Below are 24,224 nucleotides of genomic sequence, written 5' to 3' on the forward strand. Positions count from 1 at the left end.
AGCTATTTTCAAATGATTTAATTAAAGTAGAGAAGTTATTTGGAAGAGAGCCAGTGGTTGCAACTTCTTTGTGTGGCTTCTGTGAGCCAAATGTATGTTAAGAACATACATTGTGACCCAGAAAAGGTCACATACATTGTGACCCAGAAGAGGCTGTCACAAAGCAGTCAGTAGCCTTTGGCCTCTGGGTCAAAAACTGTGATTTTGTGCACAGACTGAATTTAAGATGGGAAAACATCTATCAAAGTGAATGAAGGGAAGAATACCTAACACTATACTTCAAGGAACTAGAACAAACTAAACTCAACATTAGCAGAAGGAAGAAAATAAAGATCAGAGCCAAAATAAATGAAAAGAAAGCCCCTTCCAAAAGGGAAAAAAATGATGGAATAAGAGTTTTTTTTTTTTTTTTGAAAAGATAAACAAAATTGGCCAACTCTTAGAAAGACTAGTAAAAAAAGAAAGGACAAAAACAAATCAGAAGTGAAAAGAAAAACATCATAAAACTACAAAAGTAAAAGGGTCATAAGAGACGGCTACCGAGAGTTATATGCCAAAAAACTAAATAACCTAAGTGAAATGGGTAAATTCCTAGAAATGAAAACTTACCAAATCTAAATTGGGAAGAAATGGAGTCTGAAGAGGTCTATAACTAGTATGGAGATTAAGTAATGAAGAATCACCTAACAAATTAAATCTCAGGACCAGATCGCTTCCCTGGTGAATTTTACCAAATATTTAAAGAAGAATTAATGTCAATCCTTTTCAACTTTTCCAAAAATCAAAAAAGAGGAAATATTCTCAAATTCATTTTATAAGGCCAGAATTATCCTGATACCCAAGTCAAGAAAGGATACAACAAGAAAACCAGAGGCTACTATCCCTGATGAAATCTCAAAAACAAAAACAAAAACAAAACAAATCTCAAAAACAAGAACAAAAACAAAACAAAACCACAAACCAAATTTGGCAAAGGATCATGTGACACGATCAAATGGATTTGTATTTGGAATTCAGTGATCATTTGATATACACAAATCAATCAATGTGATACATCACAATAGAATGGAAGAAAAAAAGTCATATAATCATCTTAATAGACACAGAAGCAGCATTTGCCAAAATTCAACACCCATTCATGATAAAAATTCTTAACAAATTAGATAAAAAAGAAAGTACTTCAACATAATAAAGGCCATCTATGACAAGCCCACAGCTACAGCTGTTATAATACATAGTGGTGAAAAGTTGAAAGCTTTTTCCCTAAGATCAGGAATATGACCACTACTTTCACCATTTTATTCAGCATAGTAGTAGAAGTCCTAGCTAGAACAATCAGGCAAGAAAGAGAAATTAAAAAGAAAATCAGAATTAGAAAGAACAAAGTACAATTTTCTGTATTTGCAAGTGATATGATTTTATAAATAGAAAATTCTAAAAATTTCACCAAAAGATTGCTAGATTTAATCAACAAATTCAATGAAGTTGTGTGATACAAAATTAACATATAAAATCAATAGTGGTTTCATACACCAATAAATTATCTGAAAAAGAAAAAAAGAAAATGATTACATTTACAATAGCATCAAAACAGTAAAATATTTAAAAATAAACTTAACCAAAAAGGTGAAATCTCTACTCTGAAAACTGAGATACTGATGAAAGAAATCAGTGGTATCCCATGTTCAGTTTTTTTAAAAAAAGGAAAAGTGCAATTACATGGGTAAAACTTGAGGACTTACAAACAGAAATATGCAAATCATAGAATCCTTTTCCCTTCAGAATGAACAGAATAAAGACATGAAGCATGGATTTCAAGCATCTATCTTAAGTTGGTGAATAAAAATCACATGTTAAGAAGAGTAGAGCATGGGGTCGGGATGGGGTGAAGGGGGAAGAAGTTTCCTGAAGAAAGCAGACTTTTAGCTATTAGATGGTCCTAGAACAGAGCCTGATAGTCATGTCCTGTTTTGAAATTTAATATTGCAGTTAATCCTACTGTGTTAACAATACTAAGAACAAAATTACATGCCTTTTAAAAAAATTATATGCCTTTTAGTATTTTCTTTGTATTATAGTTATGGAATATGTATTGTCCTTTTAAACAATCTTAACTCATTTTTTTAGAATATGGCAGGATAATCATAAAGCCAGGTACATATATCTGCATATGTGCAGGCATACCTACATGTAAATTAATTATGATTGCATTTACTTCTACTAGATTCTGAGTTTATTTGGTGCTGAAGGTATGTCATATTCTCTGTAGTGCAATATATTGCTAAGAACACAATCAACTGAACTGACAAATCAGAACCAATAGAAAATAAGGATAATAAAACGTCCTCAAAAGCAAAAAAATGGAGGATACAAGCCATGTAATTCAGTAGGCAAATGTTCTTCTTGGTGACCAACACACAGATACAGCTTTCAAAGCAGCCGCTTTTGTCTCATATGTATCCCTTGTCTTTCCCAGGCCCTGAAAATTGACCTCTTCCTTTCACTGAAGTATTTTTATAAAACAAATCATCCCATTCCTTTTTATTTATATAAATATAGATACAAAAGTAGAATGAGGGGGTAGGCCAAACATTCATATTTATTGGCTATATATAGAAATTAATTCCAGTTTTCATGAAAGTATAATGACCAGCTTTCTAGAAACAAAAAGGTAAAATAGTCCCATTCCTGCACCAAAAGAAAGGTGGCAGGAAGGTAGGGAGGAAGGGGAGGATGGATGGAGGGAGGGAGGGACAAAAGGAAGGAAGGAAGGAAGGAAGGAAGGAAGGAAGGAAGGAAGGAAGGAAGGAAGGAAGGAAGAAAGGAAGGAAGGAAGGAAGGAAGGAAAGAAGGAAGGAAAGGAAAGGAAAGGAAGGAAGGAAGGAGGGAAGGAAGGAAGGAAGGAAGGAAGGAAGGAAGGAAGGAAGGAAGGAAGGAGAAAAGAGAAACACTGACTGGTAGTGTTGGCCAAATTCTATGGTGTAAATGCTGCCTTCATGGATAATTTCAAGCTACAAACTATTTTACCACTGGTTCATAAAATTCCCCCAAATTTAACAATCTCCTCTTGCCAGCAGGCAGAGGCTGCCACAATGCACCTTTCTTTTTTCCAGGAGGTTGTTTCAAGCTTGTGCTTCCTATAAGTTTCTACGGAAAAAAAAAAATCGGCTTTTAGAGGCTTTAGTTTAAAAACGTTCTTAAAATAATTTACTTTACTGTGCCCCTTAATATCTGCAAATAGTGCCCCTCTTTACATGGTTGTCAGTGTTTAGATAACTCTTCTTTGGGTTGAAGAACACAGGTACAAGTCCAGATTTGATCAGTTCATCCAGGGAATCCACAGCAAAGCCAAGAAGCAAACCTTGGTCTACCTGTGGTATTTTCTTAGAGACCTTTGCTCTTTCAGAGCCTGAAGACGTGAGTGTTCCTGAACCCGTTAAAGTTCCATTAAGCAGTAAGAGTCCCATGTATTTAAATCACAGGACAGGTATTCTGCAGAGATTTAATAAGTCTTGGTAGTCTACATATCACTGATAGTATTCATGTTCCTATGCCATTGTTACACTGAAATCAGCCTGAGGTATGTGTTTATTTTATACACAGGCAGTGACTCTGAGGCTATATACATAACATAGGTCAATTAAAACTCTGGGTCAAACTATGGTGCCTCTGTTTTCATACCTTAATATAAGTGATCCATAAACTAGTTTCCAAGGAAACTAATAAAGAAAAACAATCACCCCCAATTAGTGTTAATAGCAAATAACTGTAATACAATGTGTCTTCATTGTTCTTAATATCCACTTTGAAGGGCATCTTATACACTATAAATACAATGTATGCTACAATGTATGCTATAGAGAAATAATCACAACAAAGTAGTTATACTACTTTTATGCTATAAAAGTATAGCACTTTATAGTTTGTAGGATCAAGTCCCACATCAGGCTCCCCACGGGGAGCCTGCTTTTCCCTCTGCCTGTGTCTCTGCCTCTCTCTCGCTGTCTCTCATGAATAAATAAATAAAGCTTTTTAAAAAAAGTAATGGAAAGATAGTAGATGAGAATATAAAACCAAAATTGATTTACCTTTTTATCATTCTCTGCAGAAAACTAACCATGAAGTGTCTACCCATCCAAAGAAAGGATAAAGAAGGAAGGAGAAAAGAAGAATCTATCAACAGAAAGTACAGAAGGAAGAGGGGAAAAAGGGAGTGAGAAAATCACACACTAAAATTAATGTTTATACACAAGGACAAGGATGTAGCTAACGGTATAATTATCACCCTGTTCCCTTGAAATTTGTAATCCCAAAACTCATTAGCAAAATTGTTTTGTGAGCCTCACTTGGAGAGGGAAGTAAACGGTGTTGGTTGGTTTAACAAATAAGTACTGAGCCCCTAGACTAGGTACAGTTTTAGTTCCAAACAGTACTTTCCATTTATGGACCTCTTAGGGAAAATCTACATGGTATCCCACTTAGTTTCTATCAGAACAAACAGCTACATACATTAGGAAAGAGAGTGTATATCAGCTGCACTGTCTTCTAGGTGGGATTCATTTAGGACAGTCCAAACATTGGCTTTTTAGAAGATAATGGTTCATGGTTCAACTGATGAGTTTCAGCATAAACAGTGTGTATTCATCAGTGTTCTTCACAGAACCAGAACCAGCAGGAAGGTATGGTGTATGAGAGAGAGTGAGATTTGTTCTGAGGAATCTATTTAATATGAGCAGGACATCCAGGAAAGCTCGTGGTATAACTGGTCTGAATCCGAAGGCCTGAGAATTGGGGCAACCAGTGGTGTAAATCTCAGTTTAAGAGCTAAGCTAGAGGAGATGAGATGTCCTAGTACAATTAGTAAGGCAGGTGGAGGGTGGCGGGTGGGGGTGGGGAGGACAAATTTCTCCTTCCTACACCTTTAGTCCTATTTAGGCCCAGACTACCCTGGGGAGAGTAATCTACTTTACTGAGTCCTCTGATTTAAATGCTAATTTTATCCTGAAACTCCGTGACAGACATACCTCAGAAACTATGTTTAGTCTGGGCACCCAGTGGCTAGCTAAGTTGAGATATAAAGTTATTATACACTGCACAATAGCTTCTGAACCAACACGTAAACTAGTCTATACCCTTCACTAGAAGGTAGACAACACATTTATTCTACTGTATTTCAAGGTGCCAATATCCTTGAAACAACACCTTGAATATCACAGGCAAATCAATCATGATTTCTGGGACCACCAATGTTGACTCTGACAGTGCTTGATACATGTCAGTATACATTCAGGAATATCTCCCACATACTTGCCACATAATAATTGAAACTTAATGTCTTTAAAGTTTGGGTTTTGTTCTGTTCCTCTCTGAAATTTTCAATCTTCTAAGATTATAGCAGGCACTCACTAGATAGTACTTCAACAAAATTTGAAACAAATTAGCACATAAAGTTTATCTGAATTTATTATATCATAAGACTTGATTTTTTAAATTCATGCTGTGTATGTGTGGGAGACACAGGCTCTTTATGATTAACTAAATTTGCGTTTGACTCTTGACTTGTCAAGTTTAGATATACAAGTCAGCATTAACATTTCAGTTTTCCTTCTTAAGAGCTTGATTGAAATTTTAGCATTTTAATTCTAAATTGTGTTCATAGAAACCTTGAAAATAAATAGTAATCAGAATATTCTAGTTTAATTACAGAATTTGAGATCTTCTACTTGGAATAAAGTTCAAGCGTTCTTATTCCATCTGTATCAGTGCATGGTAGGGATTTTTAGGTAATGTTCTTTGTACACTTGGATTGCTTCTCCTCAGAAGCTTTGTTTGAAATTCACTCATCCAGTAATTGTCAGGAAGAGTTTTCCATAAGATTTGAAAATTTAGTATAGACTCATGGATTTTTTTTACAACTTATAGAGAAGAGAGGGAGTTTTAATTTTCTGTCAATTAGAGAGCACTGTACATAATTGATAGCAATAGAAGTAATTTCAATATATTCTATATACTGCTATGGAACTTTGCTATTCTAATAGGTTTGTTTCACTTTTTCAGTACCATATAGTTTTATCATCAGTTACATATTTACTCACAACTCAAGATTTTTAAATAGGATCAGAGCAGATTTCTGAGGTTAAATGGGTTGCTCAACAGCTATTAATAAAAGATCTGTTCAAAGCTGAACACTGTCATTTGCTTCAGTTTCTACTCATATTACAATGTTTTATTATTTATTTATTTACTTATTTATTATTTTTAAAGATTTTGTTTATTCATGAGAGACACACACAGAGAGAGAGAGGCAGAGACAGGCAGAGGGAGAAGCAGGCTCCATGCAGGGAGCCTGATGTTGGACTAGATGCCGAGTCTCCAGGATCACGCCCTGGGCTGAAGGCGGTGCTAAACCACTGAGCCACCTGGGCTGCCCTATTACAATGTTTTAAAATAAATATTAATATATTAATATTATAGTGTTTTTAATGTAAAGCATTTATATTTCTCTCATGAAATAATAATTTTGGAAAAAACCCCATCTCAATTATTTGACAATTTCAAATGTCTTTGGAGTTTTCTTAAATACACAATTATACCTTGAAGGAAATAATACCATGCCTCTAGAAAAATGAAATATTGTGTGCAGTTTATGAAGTGCATTCATAGCATGCATATGAATGATTCTTCAAGAACATTCTGGCATATGCATGAAAAAAGCCTTTTAAAATTGTTTTTTCAATTTTTAGGAATACACCAAAATAAATGAAAATACTTCTTTTGCATCCATCAAATATGTATTCATGCTATCCTGGTGGTACAAAGTGTGATTACTTTACAAATGTAAAAGAAAGGATACAAGGATTTGCACAATAACATAACGAAGAGTTTGATGTCAATGATTTATGAGCAGTTTCTCCTCTCATCTTTCAAAGGTAACTTTTCTGATGCATTACTTATTTAGTTGTCTCAATTTTGAAAGGTCCATGGATAAGTGTAAGTCATCCAAATATTCAGCATGTAACAATGCACCATAATCAGTGTCTTAGTCTTTGCTATCTTTTAGGTCTCACAATATCATGTTAATTAGCAGATGCCAACGTCAAAAATCATTTCTGCCACACCTATATTACAAAGTATAAAAAAGGAAAGTTTCAGAGCTAAAAGGCCAGTCTGCTTGAACACATTATAAATCAATCAGTGCTTATGAAATGAAGAGGAAAGGAGTACAGTAATTTGATCAGTATGTTTCCTTGATCAGGGTCACCCATTCTTTCTGAAGTCACTGCATCAGGGCCACAAAAGTGGCAACAATACACAGGAGAAAAACCTTTATTAAATTGTCAGGAATCTCAGCACTAGAGTCTGACTGACTGTCAATGTTTTATAGCTAAAACTCCCTTTTCTACTTGAGGCTAGAGGTAAGTGCTCTGTAAACCAAGGAGTGAGGGAGGAATGATGGATTCCACTTGCTGGAGCTATTAGTCTTGAAATGTTTTCCACAGCTGCTCCAAAAAGATCGAAAAATGCAGCCAAAGATAAGAAATTTCAGGTATTAGTCTTTGATTCTATGCAAGAGGTTTCATGGCTTGAATTAAAAGGATCTTATCTGCAAGCCAAGCATCACGTTTCAGAATATCAAATGGACTAAGCCTAATTTTCATTTTTTTATGGATGTGTGAAGTATCTTTATGGGATTCCCACCACTTAATTCAAGAAGAGAGTTCACGATACAGCTGAAGATTTAAATATTTTACTTTCATTTTAGCATATACATAGGTCTGACAGGAAATTTTGCAAAAGTATTGCTGGTGTCCATCAACTACTAGACATGCATGCATAAGAAGTAACATTTTGCAGAGGCCCCAAGAGATTGGATTTTAGCTAAAATCAGCCTGTCAGTTTTAGTCTTTCCTTAGGTCTCCCTTGGTTCTTTATGAGAAAAGGAAATGGAACAACAGAAATTGAATGTCTATGATTCAACAGAATGGAAAATATATATGTGTAATATATATGTGTATACATATTATACATACATATTGTAAATATTATGCATATATATATATGTATACACACAAATTGACCCTCTTATCCTTTGGAATTTTAGGATTTCTTTTTAATTTCATTTTAAAACATTATTATTGGTCATTCTCTTCTACTGTGATGTAAAAAGATTCTTAGGTTGTCTCATTAGTTATTGATACTCTATTTAATTGTATAATTTAGAAAAATATGCCTCCCTGCAGGGTGAACATTGGTTGGTAAGAAGAATGCAAGTTGAATTTCAGTCTTTAGCTGCTCCCATGGGCAGGTCCCTTTGTGCATGTGCACAAACTACACCATTGTACATGACAATTTGGCTATTGGTGTGGTAGGAATAAGGAAATGGAGAAAAGAATTAAGAGAATTGTAGCATGGGACAAGAAGGTGAGTTTTACTGTATTACTAGGGCTTTATCTACTTGAACAGAGCCTGATTCTGAGCTCTTTCAGAAGGAAAGAAGCAGTGGGGCACCTGGGTGGTTCAGTCCATTAAGTGTCCGACTCAATTTCAGCTCAGGTCATGATCTCAGGGTCATAAGATTGAGCCCTGCATTGAGCTCTGCACTGGGCATGGAACCTGCTTAAGATTCTCTCTCTCCCTCTGTCCCCCACCACTCCCACCCCTGCTTTTTCACTCTATTAAAAAAAAAGGGGGATCCCTGGGTAGCGCAGCGGTTTGGCGCCTGCCTTTGGCCCAGGGCGCGATCTTGGAGACCCGAGATCGAATCCCGCGTCGGGCTCCCGGTGCATGGAGCCTGCTTCTCCCTCTGCCTGTGTCTCTGCCTCTCTCTCTCTCTGTGTGTGACTATCATAAATAAATAAAAAATTTAAAAAAAAAAGGAAAGAAAGTACAGTCATCAGTAGACCTGAAGTTAACTAAAGTACAATCTTAGAGATGAAGTAAGACTGTCACCCCTTAGTCTCACAGAATACATGGTAATTGCTTATTCTTTGTGGTCATTTTAGACTTTGATGAAAAAATCCTGGGTGGTATGATGGGAGGTGTTCAGAAAATGCTACCTTGAGATTTTCTAGATTTAATACTCAATTACTCTTGGGTTGCCTGCATGGTTCATTTAAGTGTCCGCCTTTGGCTCAGGTTATGATCTCGGGGTCCTGGGATTAAGCCCTGTGTTAGGCTTTCTGCTCAGCAGGAGCCTGCTTCTCCCTTTCCCTCTGTGCTGTCTCAAAAGATTAAAAAAATTAAATACATAAATACTCTGGGACACCTGGGTAGCTCAGTGGTTTAACACCTGCCTTCAGCCCAGGGTGTGATCCTGGAGTCCTGGGATCAAGTCCCACATCAGGCTCCTTGCATGGAGCCTGTTTCGCCCTCTGCCTATGTCTCTGCCTCTCTCTCTCTTTCTCTCTCTGTGTTTCTCATGAATAAATAAAACCTTTAAAAAAGTAAATACTCAATTATTCTTTATTGGATTTAGAATCCCAATTTTACATGAAAAAATATGTAGCTTTGAGGCATTTATCTCTCTGTTAACTATATAATGCGTATATTCCATGGGAAATACTTTTGGTCAACTACCACTGAGGCCCTTCATATAGTCACATTATTCTCTCTCTTCCAGGTGCATATTTGTTTAACTTGGAGGCTGAAGAAGCAAAGGCAAAGAAAGTTCACTAATTTGCACAAGATCGCACAGATAGAAATTATGAAGTGCCAATTTGAATCAGGAAATCTGCATCTATCATGGTTAGAAGATACATGATTTAACTGAACCTCATCTCCCAATATGCCTGTTCCAAAACAGACATGCGCTCTTGGGCAGCTCAAATGGCACTGGGAGCCTGGGACCCAACACAGATATAGGTATGACAAGTGACAAAACAGGTCTATTAACATCCATCATCACTACATGGATTCAAACTCCAAAGCCTGCATATATATATATATATATATATATATATATATATATATATACACACACACACACACACACACACACACACATACACACACACTGGCTCATTTTCATATATTTGTATATTTATAAGTAAATAAATACACAACATACAGAGTCAACTTATAAGATTGCCTGCAGGGAGTACAGGTATTCCTCAGAAATAGTGTGGCTTTGGTTCCAGGTCACCACAATAAAGCAAATATTATAATACAGTGAGTCAAATGAATATTTTGGTTTCCCAGATCATATAAAAATTATGTTTACACTACACTACACTGAAGTCTATTAAGTGTCTAGTAGCATGTCTAAAATTTTTTCATACCTTAATTAAAAAATACTTTATTGCTAAAACATGCTAATCCTCATCAGAGTTTCAGTGAGGCATAATCACTGATCACAGATTACCATAACAAAATAATAACGAAAAAGTTTGAAATTGTGAGAATTACAAAATCTGACAAAGTGAGCAAACACTTAGAAAAATGGTGCAGATAAGACTTACTTGATGCCACAAACTATCAATTTGTAAAAATCACAATATCTGCAATAAGGTGAAGTGCTATAAAATGAGGTATGCATATATATGGATTATTCCAGAAAACAGCTTTTATTGAAGTAAAATTATGGTATATTTTAGAAATGCCAAGCACCTTGTATATTTTTCAAGAGAACCCTCAAATGTTCATTTGGTTTATAAAATGGAGATGCCTCTCCAGCTTAGCTGATGAGTCCTTTCTCTTTCTATGTTAAAAACCCAGTAATCCATAGTGAGTTTCAAACTCCTTAGAAAGCAATAAAAGTTACAGGTTTCTCCACAAAGCTGTGCCAGCATGGAGCTGCTTAGTTTTGACTCAGGCTAGAAAATAAATGAAGCACTTGCTGTTTTAGTCTTGTTGCCTGTTACTCAAAAAATACAGTGGTGAATTACTGAGTATCTAACAAGGCTTGGGGAAAGAGATCTGTTAGCAGTGAATCACTTGTTATTGGTTTTTTACCTATAGGAAGTAGAAAATATGCTTGTTTTCTTTCTTTATGGGTACCAACGTCTCTTTAATCACTATGTGGTATAACTCAACAACCTCAAGCCTACTGTTTTCATTGTCACCAAATAAATAAACTGTAGTGCAGTATATTAATCCAATCACCAGACTTATTTCTCTGTAGCTGAAGAATGCCATAGCCATTGCATTTAGTGGTTCCATTATACGAGAGAGCTATAAAAGACTAGGTAAAAATCAAAATAGGGGTGCCTGGGTGGCTCAGTCAGTTGGGCCTCCAGCTCTTGATTTTAGCTCAGGTCATGATCACAGAGATTGAACCCCACTTCAGCCTCTGCACTCAACAGGAAGTCTTGTGAATTCTCTCTCCCTCTGCCCCTACCCCCTATTTATGCACTCTCTCTAAACTTAAAAAAATCAAAATAGTATATCAAAATATTTTAAAGCTATTATTTAATTCTCAATCCAGAATTTCCAACCTATTGCTAATTTTTCAGATACCCTACCATCTATTTTAAAATCATGCATGAAAAGGATATATAGAGAAATTTCTAGATATAAGCTGATGTATTTTATTACACAAGGTAAAGCAACCTATCTGCAAGAAGTTGTCCTAGTAATTATCGAAGTCATAAAAACATGTTGCTTTTGTGATATATCTTGAACTCATTCTTCTTTCTATACTCTTCTTTCATTCTTATCCTACTCTCCTCTCACCTACACAGATTCTGTACATCTTCTAACACCCTGTGCAGTTATCAGCTAAATGTGGCTAATGTTCAGTTCTTTTGAGATATATCTAGTACTTGAAGACTGGAAACTTGTGTTTTTTTCCTCCTTATTAAGTACTAGATTTACACATTTTTAAAAATGTATTGTAATGGTATGCTGAAAATTGTAGATCAATTGCTTCTTATAAAATAGCTTAATAGGCTTGCAATTAAGATGTATTTGGCAGTTGCTAGTTACCATTTTATATGCCAAATGATTAAACCTAAAGCTCTAGACATAAGAATGGTAATCATCATGACTTCATGAACTGGTAAATTAAGCTAATTATCCATGCTATTCTGGTACAAAAAAAATTAGATAAAAGTTAGTATCTGAAAAGAATAAGAGATTAGGAATTATTTGATATCTAAGAAGAACAAAAGACTAGGAATTAGATGTCCTAGATCTAGACATCTATTATTAAAAAGGTGGGTGACTTGGGATAAAACATTTACTCAACGATCTCATTTTCCTCACTTTTAAGACAAAAGTTAGTCTAGAAAATGACTTCCAATTCCAAAATTTATTGATTTAGGAGTTATATGATAAATATTTCCACATCTTTGTTTCATTTAGGTAAATAGGGTTTTAGTCCATAGTTTAATTGAATACTTCATAATAAGCTCTCCCTATGTGATTGCATGATGGTTATACAGAGACAAAATATTGCCTCTTGATAAGTGTATAATGGCTCATCTACTTATATTAATTCATTTGCCCATAAAAGCTAAGAGATGAATCCAATGATCAATATGCTTATAGCTAGGATGATGAGCATATTTATACAGGCAAGTCTTCTCATTCAGCCTCCTGAGTTGACTTGCAATTAAAGAAATTATACTATTTAGCAGTATAGTGATTTAAAAATTTATAACATAAGTATATTTTGGACTCATGGAATCAGAATCCCAGCAAACAAGTATTTGGAACAATATTAGGAATTTGTAATAAAAAAACAGTGAAGAAAATGATTCTTACAAGGACCATTCATCATTTTGCATGGTATAATAGCTTTGTCAACCAAAGGCCAGAATTGACAGATAAATTATTCATGAATTTCTTTCATGTATTCAGTATTTTTATTTTATTAACTAATTGCTATACTAATTCACTGAATTCAATACATGAACTCAACCTTCATGGAGATTGTAGCATAGAGAACAAAAATATTATCAGATAAATACTTAATTAAAACTGATAACTCCACAAAATAAAATATAGAAGGATTTGATTTAGAATACGTGTTTTAGAGAAATAATAAGAAAATGAATTTTGAGCAGGGATCTGAGTTCACTAAGCCAATTAGTAGAGGACAGGGAAAAAGGAGGCCTAAGGGAACAGCTTTTGCAAAGCTAATTCCAGAAGCTACAGAAAGAATGGTGGGATTGAACAATCAAAGTATACAAACACTGATGTAGAAATTTACCCAACTTTGTGACTAGAACAAGATAAGACCTGAAGGTTAACATGGAGCCTTAAATGCCATGTAAGTAGTTTTGTTGTTAATTTCAAGAGCAATAGAAAACCATTTAAAAATATTTGGAGAAGGACCTGCTTATGAAGAAGATGGATTCACTTTTGGAACATGTTACATGTAAACTATGATGAAGATTTCCAAGTACAGTTGTCAATGGAAACTAGACAATGCTGATTTCTTAAAATTGAGATATAACTTTATATTTGTTTCAAGTGTGCAGCATATATAACATGTATATTGCAAAATGACCACTACATGGTTACAATTTAAGATTTAAGAACTAAGATTTAAGATTTATTTTCTTGGCAACTTTTAAATATGCAAATACAATATTATTAACTATAGCCACATGCTATACATTACATCCTCATGCTTTATTTTATAACTGGAAGTTTGTACCTTTTGACCATTTCTTAATCCATTTCTGCCACCACGTGCCTTTTGCTTCTGGCACAAATCAATCTGTTCTCTTTTATATGAGTTCAGATTTTTAATGCTCTTTTTCAGATTCTACATATAAGGTCATACAGTATTCATTTTTCTCTGTCTGGCTTATTTTACTTAGCATAATGCCCACAAGGTCCATCAATGTGGTTCCAAATGGCAAGATTTCCCTCCTTTTTATGCCTCAATGATATTCCATTATGTATATTTTCCTTATCCATTCATCTATTGATGTATACTTAGGTTGTTTCCATGTCTTGAAACATTGTAAATAGTGCTGCAATAAACACAGAGGCTCAGATTTGGATAGTAGTTCTATTTTTAATTTTTTTCCCCATACTATTTTCTATAGTGACTGGACCAGCTTACATTCCCCCTGTCCCCCCAAGAGTGCACAAGGGTTGTCTTTCCTCTGTATTATACTCAACACTTGCTATTTCTTGCTTTTTTGCTACTAGGCATTCTAAGTGGTGTGAAGTGAGATATCTCATTGCAATTTTAATTTGCATTTCTCTGATAATTAGTGATGTTGGGCACTTTTTCATATACCTGTTGGCCATCTGTATTTGTTCCTTGGGAAAATGCTTATTCAGATCCTCTGCCTATTTTTTAATTGGATTTTTTGTTTTTATTGATTTATAGAATTTATTTGTTTTGGATATTAATCTCTTACCAAATATATAATTTGCAAATATTTCACCCATTTTATCTACCTCAACCCTTTACTTAAAGGCAACTACCAATCTGTTCTGTGCTTATGAGTTTATTTTTTTAAGATTCCACATAAAAGTGAGATCATATGGTCTTTGTCTTTCTGTGACTTATTTCACTTAGTATAATGCCCTTACAATTCATCCATGTTGTTCCAAATGGTAGGATGTCCTTCTTTTTTATGGATTGAAAGAAATTGTTAAGTGAGAAAAACATTCTTAATCTCTTTGTTAAGAGAGGGCATCCAGCATACTCCTAATTTACATGTTACACACTTATGGCTAAAAGCATAAGAGCAAGATTTTAGATTTTAACCTTTTTGGAAAGAAGTAGAAAAGCTTATACATTCAGAAAAGCACAGGTGTTTATTTAAATATTATTTCTTCTGCAAGATCTTATCAAATAAATTGACTAAGAAAAACAGACTTAAACGTTACTGTTATGTTGTATAGGACAGAGAAATGATTATTCATGTCTAGGTGTCTAAAAAGATTCCCCTGTAAACAATATTTGCAAGGGCAAAATTAATGGAAATGGAATACAGTTACAAATTTTGCACACATTATTACTCTGAACACAGCATATAGGTTAATCTATTGGTATAGAATTGAATAATCTCAGTTTGTGACTTTATTGTAACTAGTTTTGTGAGATAGAATAGGGTCCATTTTTCTATAGTGGTGAGGAAAAGAAATATTTTCAACCTGTTTTTCTGAGACTCTTGTTGACAGTTTTTTTTTAATAGAGTAGATGAGAACTGTTACACATGTAATATGAAATATACAATATCCTGCTTCTATGACATACAGGGCTACAGTTCTGAGGGGAGGACTTATCTGGTTATTTGTGGAAGTGGTCCAGACTCCAAAGCACGAATGACCTCATCTTGGAAGACAGGATAGTAGGAGAAGGAATAAGAAACCTAAGGTGAACAACCTCCCGTTTCTCAGTCCAGGCTGTTGGGAGAGTGACCATGCAAATTGTGCTTTCTGGGATCTCTCCTGTGCTGGCTTCCTGATGGACTCTGTAATCACAGACACACCAGCAAGAGATGTGAGGAGAATAAGAAGAGCCTGGGCATCTATTCCCAGCTTCAGCACTAGTCTGGGCAGTAGCTGCAAACCTTCAGGTCTATTGTTCCTCCCAGATGGCTACTCTCCTGGTGACTTCTGCTCACTGGGTTCTGGAAATGCTGTTTCTTCCCCTTCCTTTTTCCAGCCTTAGACATGTTAATATCTCAATGTCCTCTCCTTTTTTTTTTAAGATTTCATTTATTTATTCATGAGAGAGAGAGAGAGAGAGGCAGAGACACAGGCAGAGGGAGGAGCAGGCTCCATTCAGGGAGCCGGATGTGGGACTTGACCCTGGGACTCCAGGATCATGCCCTGGGCTGAAGGCAAATGCCTAACTGCTGAGCCACCCAGGCATCCCTTCTTCTTTTGCCTATAGTTCTGTAAACAACCCCCTTCAGAAAGCCTCCTCATTTGAATGCTCTGAAGTTAATTCTGTGTGTTAATGAGACAAATCTATTTTTCTCTTCACAACCATGGATGACTAATGTGACTAGAGTCTCCTTGTCTCCTATAGGTGTCTGGAGCTACACACCAATTAGAACTATGCAGAGGCTCCTGGGTTTCCACCAAGGCAGCAGGGGCATAAGGACATGATCTGGAATCAAAGTTTCAGAAATGGAAACAGGGTTGCTATCTTTAATTCTGGAGATTTCAAGCATTTACTGCTCATCTGAAGTGAATCTGAGTGTTCTTCTTTTGTGTCATGTTCCTTTTGTGTCATTGAATCATGAAGAAAGAATTGGGCTGGGGGAAGAAATAATTTCAGCAAGGTTGCTTGGGTAGAAAAGTATTACAATTTACTTTCATTTGCTGAGGCTGCATTATCCCAGCTGTTGAGGCAAAGAAAACTTGAGTCAGTAAGTTAAATATGAAATAGTGTCTTGTTTGTTAAACTACAATGAACTCCAGAAGGAGAAAAGAAAAACAGAATACTCTTTTAGTAAGTCACCTAGGGAGAGAGGGCAAAAAGCTATGTGTGATATTGTTATTTATAAGTAGACAGATATATTTGGTTTCCACTTGTTCCTGACATACTTAGCATTTCCTAAATGAGGAGAGCAATAAGGATGTCTTTTGCTATTCATAACAAGACCCTTCCAACTACACTCAGTTTATGTTAATGAGGTGACTTTTGGAAAGCCCCTAAGAATGAGGGTAGTTGTTAAGGGAGCCAACTGTAATTTGAGGGGTGAACTTTTAGTCCTGACTCTGAACTCTGGGGAGGGGAGAGGTTGGAGGTTGAATCAGTCACTAATGGCCAATGATTCAGTCAATCATGCATACATAATGAAGGTTCCATACATAACCCTGAACTATGGTCTGGAGAGCTTCCTGGTAGATAAACATGGGGAGGGGGGAGGTATTGAGAGGGTATAATCCCTGGAGAGGGCTTAGAAGGGCTGTACTCCTTCCCACACACCTTTGCCCTTTGCATCTATCCCATCTAGCTGTTTCTTGAGTAATATATGTATTTTGTAGTTATTTTTTTCTCTCTAGCTTTACTGAGGGATAACTGATATATACAGTTGTCTATAAAGTATACACTGTGATTTGATACATGTCCCCTCTGTGAAATGATTACCACCATCAGGTTAATTAACATATCTATTACCTCACATAATTATTATCTGTGTGTGTGTGGGTGGTGGTGGTGGTGAGAATGCTTAAGACCTACTCTCTTAGCAAATTTCAAATATATGGTGCAATATTATGAACTACAGTCACTGTGTTGTACATTGGATCCTAAGAAGTTATTCAGCTTAAAACTGAAAGCTTGAATTACCATCCTTTCATATGCAATCAGTTATCTAGTAAGTAAAAGGTTTCCCTGAGTTCTGTGAAATGTTTTAGCAAATCAATCAATTCAAGGAGGGCATTGTGGGAATCTCTCATATATAGCTGGTTGCTCAGAAGTACAGGTATCAACCTGGACTTGTGATGAATGTCTGAAGTGGATGGGGTGGGAGGCAGTCCTTAGGAATGGCCCCTTAACCTTTGTGATCTGATGCTATTTGCAGGTACATTGTGTCAGGATTGAGCTGAACTTCAGGACACCTCACTGGTATCAGTATTACATGGTATAGGGAACCCCAAACACCTTTGGTGACCAGAATGGCAGAAATGAAGTGGTATTACAGTCATAAGGGTAGAAGCGAGACACAGAAGTGTACTTTTCTTTTAGACGACACCTTTTCTTTTACACAAAATTATGAATAGACAGGCATGTGTCATTTAAGAAAGAGAATACTGGGTGCAAGATGTAGCCCACTCAGATGGGGATAAACCTCATTAAGATCCTGTTCTCTAAGAGGTCTTAATGATTTGTTTTTGTACAAGCAAGCAGTGTAATCTTAACTGTAAAGACTAATTGTCCATATATTTATCTTTAACAAGTACTGTACTGAAGAGTCTTGTTCATTTAAAAAGAGGAAGGTTTTTGAGAGTGATTAAATGTACACTGTGAGATTAAAACGCTGCATAATTAAATGAGTAACAAGTGATGCCAACTGTCAAGTTTCAAGGTGGATGTAACTTCCTTAAAAAGCCTTCCCCAGCTCCACAAAACCAAGTTAAATTTCCCTCCTATGTATTAGCATTGTACCCATAGGAGCACTTGACACTCATTATGTGACTCATTTGTAGGTCTCCTCCACCAAATGACAGAAACCATTACAACATTATATGTCCAGTACTTAGTACATCACCTATAGAACAGTAAGAATAAAGTAAATATTTTTTAAATAATTAAGAGACACTATCAGTATTATTTTTTCAATCTTTTCTTGCTGGAGAATTGGAAAAAATGCCCATCTAACAAAAATACCTTTATTATAGACTCACTGACTTCTTCTTTGAAAGTGTGTGTTTTGCATTGTTTATAGAATAAAGGCTAAACTCTTCAATTTGACATATAAGATCTGTCCTGATTTGATGCCATCTTATTTCCTGCCATTCTGTACTACACTTCCAAGAGTCCAATCACTCTGAATTTATGTAGAAACTCTCTACCTTGCATTTGAAAATGTTATTTTTATATAAGAATTCCCTACATTTACCTTTTTATCAAATCCCTACTGATCTGTCTAGGTCCAGTTCAAATTTCCTTCACTGCAAATACACACCCCAGAAAGACATAACCTATTTTTCCCATAGAGCATTTATCTTTGGGCAAAATGGTTCTCCAAGAGGTTGAACCTAGCTTCTGAATCCAAAAGACTGTTTCATAGTCACGGTTCCACAAACTCCTGCTATTCCCAGGATGGAATAGATGGCTGGCTAAATGTCCTGATCCTATTCCTGCGGCTCTACACTTTTTCCTTCTGATTACATTTAGGATACACAATACCACATAGTATTCTTAAGGAAAGATGGAAAGAGGACGAAAGAAGGAAGGGAGGGAAGAATGAATATTCTGCTGGTCTCTCTTTGTAGATACATCCATTTTGGGGTGGTTTACTTTCCAGAATCTTCTTAAGAATTTTCCATATAAGCTAATAGTGTCAAAAGACACTACTTAGGAATTTGGAGGCAATAATAATGGACTTCATCCTGACAATGACTTGTTCAGCTCAAAATGGATTCAAACAATAAGATGGAGGCAGACTTATTTTTTACATTAGCTATGAGTACAGCTTCATAGGAACATTGCTTAGAGCTTCAGCCAATAAATGTCTTAAAAATATAAAACATATATTTGTAGTGAACAAAATTAAAGCTCAGCCTATTTTCTAAGTATATGTGTCTCTTATTTAGGTCTTACCTTATGTTAACTTCTGATAAATATATTTTTTTGTGCATTGATAACTAATTGTGCTGTTTGCAAAAAGTTTTCAATTCATTATCATGGACTTTTCACATCTTTATGGAATCCTTGCAGTCACTAAAATATTGGTGGGAACACATTCTTTTTTCCCCAGACACATTCATGTCTGAGGTTACTAAGAATAGAAAAAAAGGAATGGGTAAGAATTTATAATAAGACTGATATTGGAAATATTTTTCTTTCTTTCTGTTTATTTCTTTATAGGAGTTCAATTTGCCAACATATAGTATAACACTCAGTGCTCATCCCGTCAAGTGCCCCCTTCAGTGACCGTCACCCAGTCACCCCATCCCCCCCGCCCACCTATACTTTCACTACCCCTTGTTTGTTTTCCCAGAGTTAGGAGTCTCTCATGTTCTGTCTCCTTCTCTGATATTTCCCACTCATTTTCTCTCCTTTCCCCTTTAGTCCATTTCACTATTTTTTATATTCCCTGTATGAGTGAAACCATATAATGTTTGTCCTCTCCGATTGACTTACTTCACTCAGCATAATATCCTCCAGTTCCATCCATGTTGAAGCAAATGGCGGGTATTTGTCATTTCTAATGGCTGAGTAATATTCCATTGTATACATAGACCACATCTTCTTTATCCACTCATCAACCTCCACACAGTTCTCCAGAGTGGCTGCACCAGTTCACATTACCACCAACAGTGCAAGAGAGTTACCCTTTCTCCACATCCTCTCCAACAATTGTTGTGTCCTGTCTAGTTAATTTTCACCATTCTCACTGGTGTGAGGTGGCTTCTCATGGTGGCTTTGATTTGTATTTCCCTGATGGCAAGTGATGTGGAGCATTTTCTCATGTGCTTGTTGCCATGTGTATGTCTTCTTTGGTGACATTTCTGTTAATGTCTATTGCCCATTTCATGATTGGATTGTTTGTTTCTTGGCTGTTAAGTTTAATAAGTTCTTTACAGATCTTGGATACTAGCCCTTTAGGTGGTATGTCATTTGCAAAAATACTCCCCCATTCTGTAGGTTGCCTTTTAGTTTTGTCGACTGTTTCTTTTGCTGTGCAGAAGCTTTTTATCTTGATGAAGTCCCAATAGTTCATTTTTGCTTTTGTTTCCCTTGTCTTCATAGATGTATCTTGCAAGAAGTTGCTGTGGCCAAGTTCAAAAGAGGTGTTGCCTGTGTTCTCCTCTAGGATTTTGATGGATTCTTGTCTCACATTTAGATCTTTCATCCATTTTGAGTTTATCTTTGTGTCTGGTGTAAGAGGATGGTCTAGTTTCATTCTTCTGCACGTGGCTGTCCAATTTTCCCAGCACCATTTTAAAGTCATTTGTATTTCCTTGGTATTGGTTGTGATCTCCTTTTTCATTCATGATTTTATTAATTTGAGTCTTTTTTCCAGTGGATAGTCTTTCCTGGTTTGTCGAGTATTAATTGACCATAGAGTTGAGGGCCCATTTCTGGGTTCTCTATTCTGTTCCACTGATCTATGTGTCTGCTTTTGTGCCAGTACCACACTGTCTTGATGATCACAGCTTTGTAGTACAACCTGATATCCGGCATTGTGATGCCCCTGGCTCTGGTTTTCTTTTTCAATATTCCCCTGGCTATTTTCTGATTCCACATGAATCTTATTTGTTGCAACTCTCTGAAGAAAGTCCATGGTATTTTGATGGGGATAGCATTAAACGTGTAAATTGCCGTGGGTAGCACTGACATTTTCACAATATTAATTCTTCCAATCCATGAGCATGGAATATTTTTCCTTTTCTTTGTGTCTTCCTCAAATTCGTTCAAAAATGTTCTGTAGTTTTTAGAGTACAGATCCTTTACCTCTTGGTTAGGTTTATTCCTAGGTATCTTTTGCTTTTGGGTGCAAGTGTAAATGGGATTGACTCCTTAATTTCTTTCTTCAGTCTCATTGTTAGTATATAGAAATGCCACTGATTTCTGGGCATTGATTTTGTATCCTGCCACGCTACCAAATTATTGTATGAGTTCTAGCAATCTTGGGGTGGTGTCTCTTGGGTTTTCTATGTATAGTGTCATGTCATCTGCAAAGAGGGAGAGTTTGACTTATTTGCCAATTTGAATGCCTTTTATTTCTTTTTGTTGCCTGATTGCTGAGGCTAGGACTTCTAGTACTATGTTGAAGAGCAGTGGTGAGAGTAGACATCCCTGTCGTGTTCCTGATCTTATGGAATGGCTCCCAGTGTTTCCCCATTGAAAATGATATTTGCTGTGGGCTGAAGAGTTTTGATCAGGAATGGATGCTGTATTTTGTCAAATGCTTTCCCTGCATCCATTGAGAGGAGCATATGGTTCTTGTTTTTTTCTCTTGTTGATATGATCTATCATGTTGATTGCTTTATGAGTGTTGAACCAGCCTTGCATCCCAGGGATAAATCCCACTTGGTCATGGTGAATAATTTTCTTAATGTACTATTGGATCCTATTGGCTAGTATCTTGTTGAGAATTTTTGCATTCGTGTTCATCAAGGATTTTGGTCTATAATTCTTTTTGGTGGAGTCTTTGTCTGGCTTTGGAATTAAGGTGATGCTGGCCTCACAAAACGAGTTTGGAAGTATTCTGTCCCTTTCTATCTTTGAACAGCTTTAGTAGAATAGGTATTGTTTCTTCTTTAAACACTTTATAGAATTCCCCTGGGAAGCCATCTGGCCCTGGAATTTTGTGTCTTTGGGGGTTTTTGATGACTGTTTCAATTTCTTCCCTGGTTATTGACCTGCTCAGGTTTTCTATTTCTTCCTGTTCCAGTTTTGGTAGTTGATGGTTTTCCAGAAGTGCGTCCATTTCTTCTAGATTGCCTAATTATTGGCATATAGCTGCTTATAATATGTTTTTAAAGTCATTTGTATTTCCTTGGTATTGGTTGTGATATCCTTTTTCATCCATGATTTTATTAATTTGAGTCTTTTTTTCTTTTTCATAAGGCTGGGTAATGTTGATCTATCTTGTTATTTCTTTCAAAGAATGAACACCTGGTTTTGTTGATCTGTTTTACTGTTCTTCTGGTCTCTATTTCATTGAGTTCTGCTTGAATCTTTATTAACTCTCTTCTTCTGCTGGATATAGGTTTTATTTGCTTTTCTTTCTCCAGTTCGTTTAGGTGCAAGTTTAGCTTTTGTATTTAAGTTTTTTCCAATGCTTTGAGGGATGCTTGTATTGTGATGTATTTCTCTCTCAGGACTGCTTTTGCTGTCCCAAAGATTTTGAATGGTTGTATCTTCATTTTCATTAGTTTCCATGAATCTTTTTAATTCTTCTCTAATTTCCTGGTTGACCCATTCATCTTTTTTTTTTTTACATTTATTTATGATAGTCACACAGAGAGAGAGAGAGAGGCAGAGACACAGACAGAGGGAGAAGCAGGCTCCATGCACCGGGAGCCTGACGTGGGATTTGATCCAGGGTCTCCCGGATCGCGCCCTGGGCCAAAGGCAGGCGCCAAACTGCTGCGCCACCCAGGGATCCCGACCCATTCATCTTTTAGCAGGATGCTCTTTAACATCCATATATTTGAGTTTCTTCCAAATTTCTTTCTTGTGATGGAGTTCAAGTTTCAAAGCATTGTGGTCTTAATATATGCAGGGGACAATCCCAATCTTTTGGTATCAGTTGAGACCTGATTTGTGACCCAGTATGTGGTTTATTCTGGAAAAAGTTCCATGTGCACTTAAGAGGAATATGTATTCAGTTGCATTTGGATGGAAAGTTGTTTATACATCTGTGAAATCCATCTGGTCCAGTGTATCATTTAAAGCTCTTGTTTCTTTGGAGATCTTGTGCTTAGAAGATCTGTCATTTGCAGAAAGTGCCGTGTTGAAGTCTCCCAGTATTAGTGTATTATTACCATCTATGTCTTTACTTGGTTATTAATTGATACACTTGGCAGCTCCCGCATTAGGAACATAAATATTCATTATTTTTAGTTCCTCATGTTGGATAGGTCCTTTAAGTATGATATAGTGTCCCTCTTCATCTCTTACTACAGTCTTTGGGATAAACTTTAATTTATCTGATATGAGGATTGCTACCCCAGCTTTCTTTTGAGGACCATTTGCATGATAAATGGTTCTTCAACCTTTCATTTTCAGGCTGGAGTTGTCCTTAGGTCTAAAATGACTCTCTTTTAGACAGAAAATAGATTGGTCTTGCTGTTTTTATCCAGTCTGAAACCCTGCGTCTTTGGTGGGATCATTTAGCCCATTCACATTCATAGTTACTATTGAATGATATGAATTTAGTGTATCATAATACCTATTCAGTCCCCGTTTTTGTGGATTACTTATTTGGGCATCCTCTTTCTTTTACAGAGTCCTCCTTAATATTTCTTGAAGAGCTGGTTTGGTGGACACATATTCTTTCAGTTTCTGCCTATCCTGGAAGTTCTTTATCTCTCCTTCATTCTGAATGAGAGTCTTGCTGGATATAGTATTCTTCGCTGCGTGTTCTTCTCATTTAGGACCCTGAATATATCCTGTCAGTCCTTTCTGGCCTGCCAGGTCTCTGTGGAGAGGTCTGCTGTTAACCTAATATTTCTCCCCATGTAAGTTTGGGATCTCTTATCTCTTGCTGCTTTAAGGGTTTTCTCTTTATCTTTGGAATTTGCAAGTTTCACTATTAAATGTCAAGGTGTTGTACAGTTTTTATTGGGTTTTTGAGGGGGGAATATATCTCCTGGATCTGAATGCCTGTTTCCCTCCCCAAATTAGGGAAGTTCTCAGCTATGATTTGTTCAAATATGCTTTCTGGCCCTCTGGCCCTCTTGGCGCTCTCCGGAACCCCAATTATATGTAGATTTTTCCTTCTGAGGCTATCATTTATTTCCCTTAACCTTTCCTCATGGTCTTTTAATTGTTTTTCTCTTTTTTCCTCAGCTTCCTCCCTTGCCATCAACTTGTCTTCTATGTCACTCAGTCTTTATTCCATCTCGTTAACTCTTATCGTTAGGACCTCCAGTTTAGATTGCATCTCATTTAATTGATTTTA

This window comes from Nyctereutes procyonoides, unplaced genomic scaffold (genome assembly GCF_905146905.1).
Source record: "Nyctereutes procyonoides isolate TBG_1078 unplaced genomic scaffold, NYPRO_anot_genome, whole genome shotgun sequence".
In the NCBI taxonomy this organism is placed as follows: Eukaryota; Metazoa; Chordata; class Mammalia; order Carnivora; family Canidae; genus Nyctereutes; species Nyctereutes procyonoides.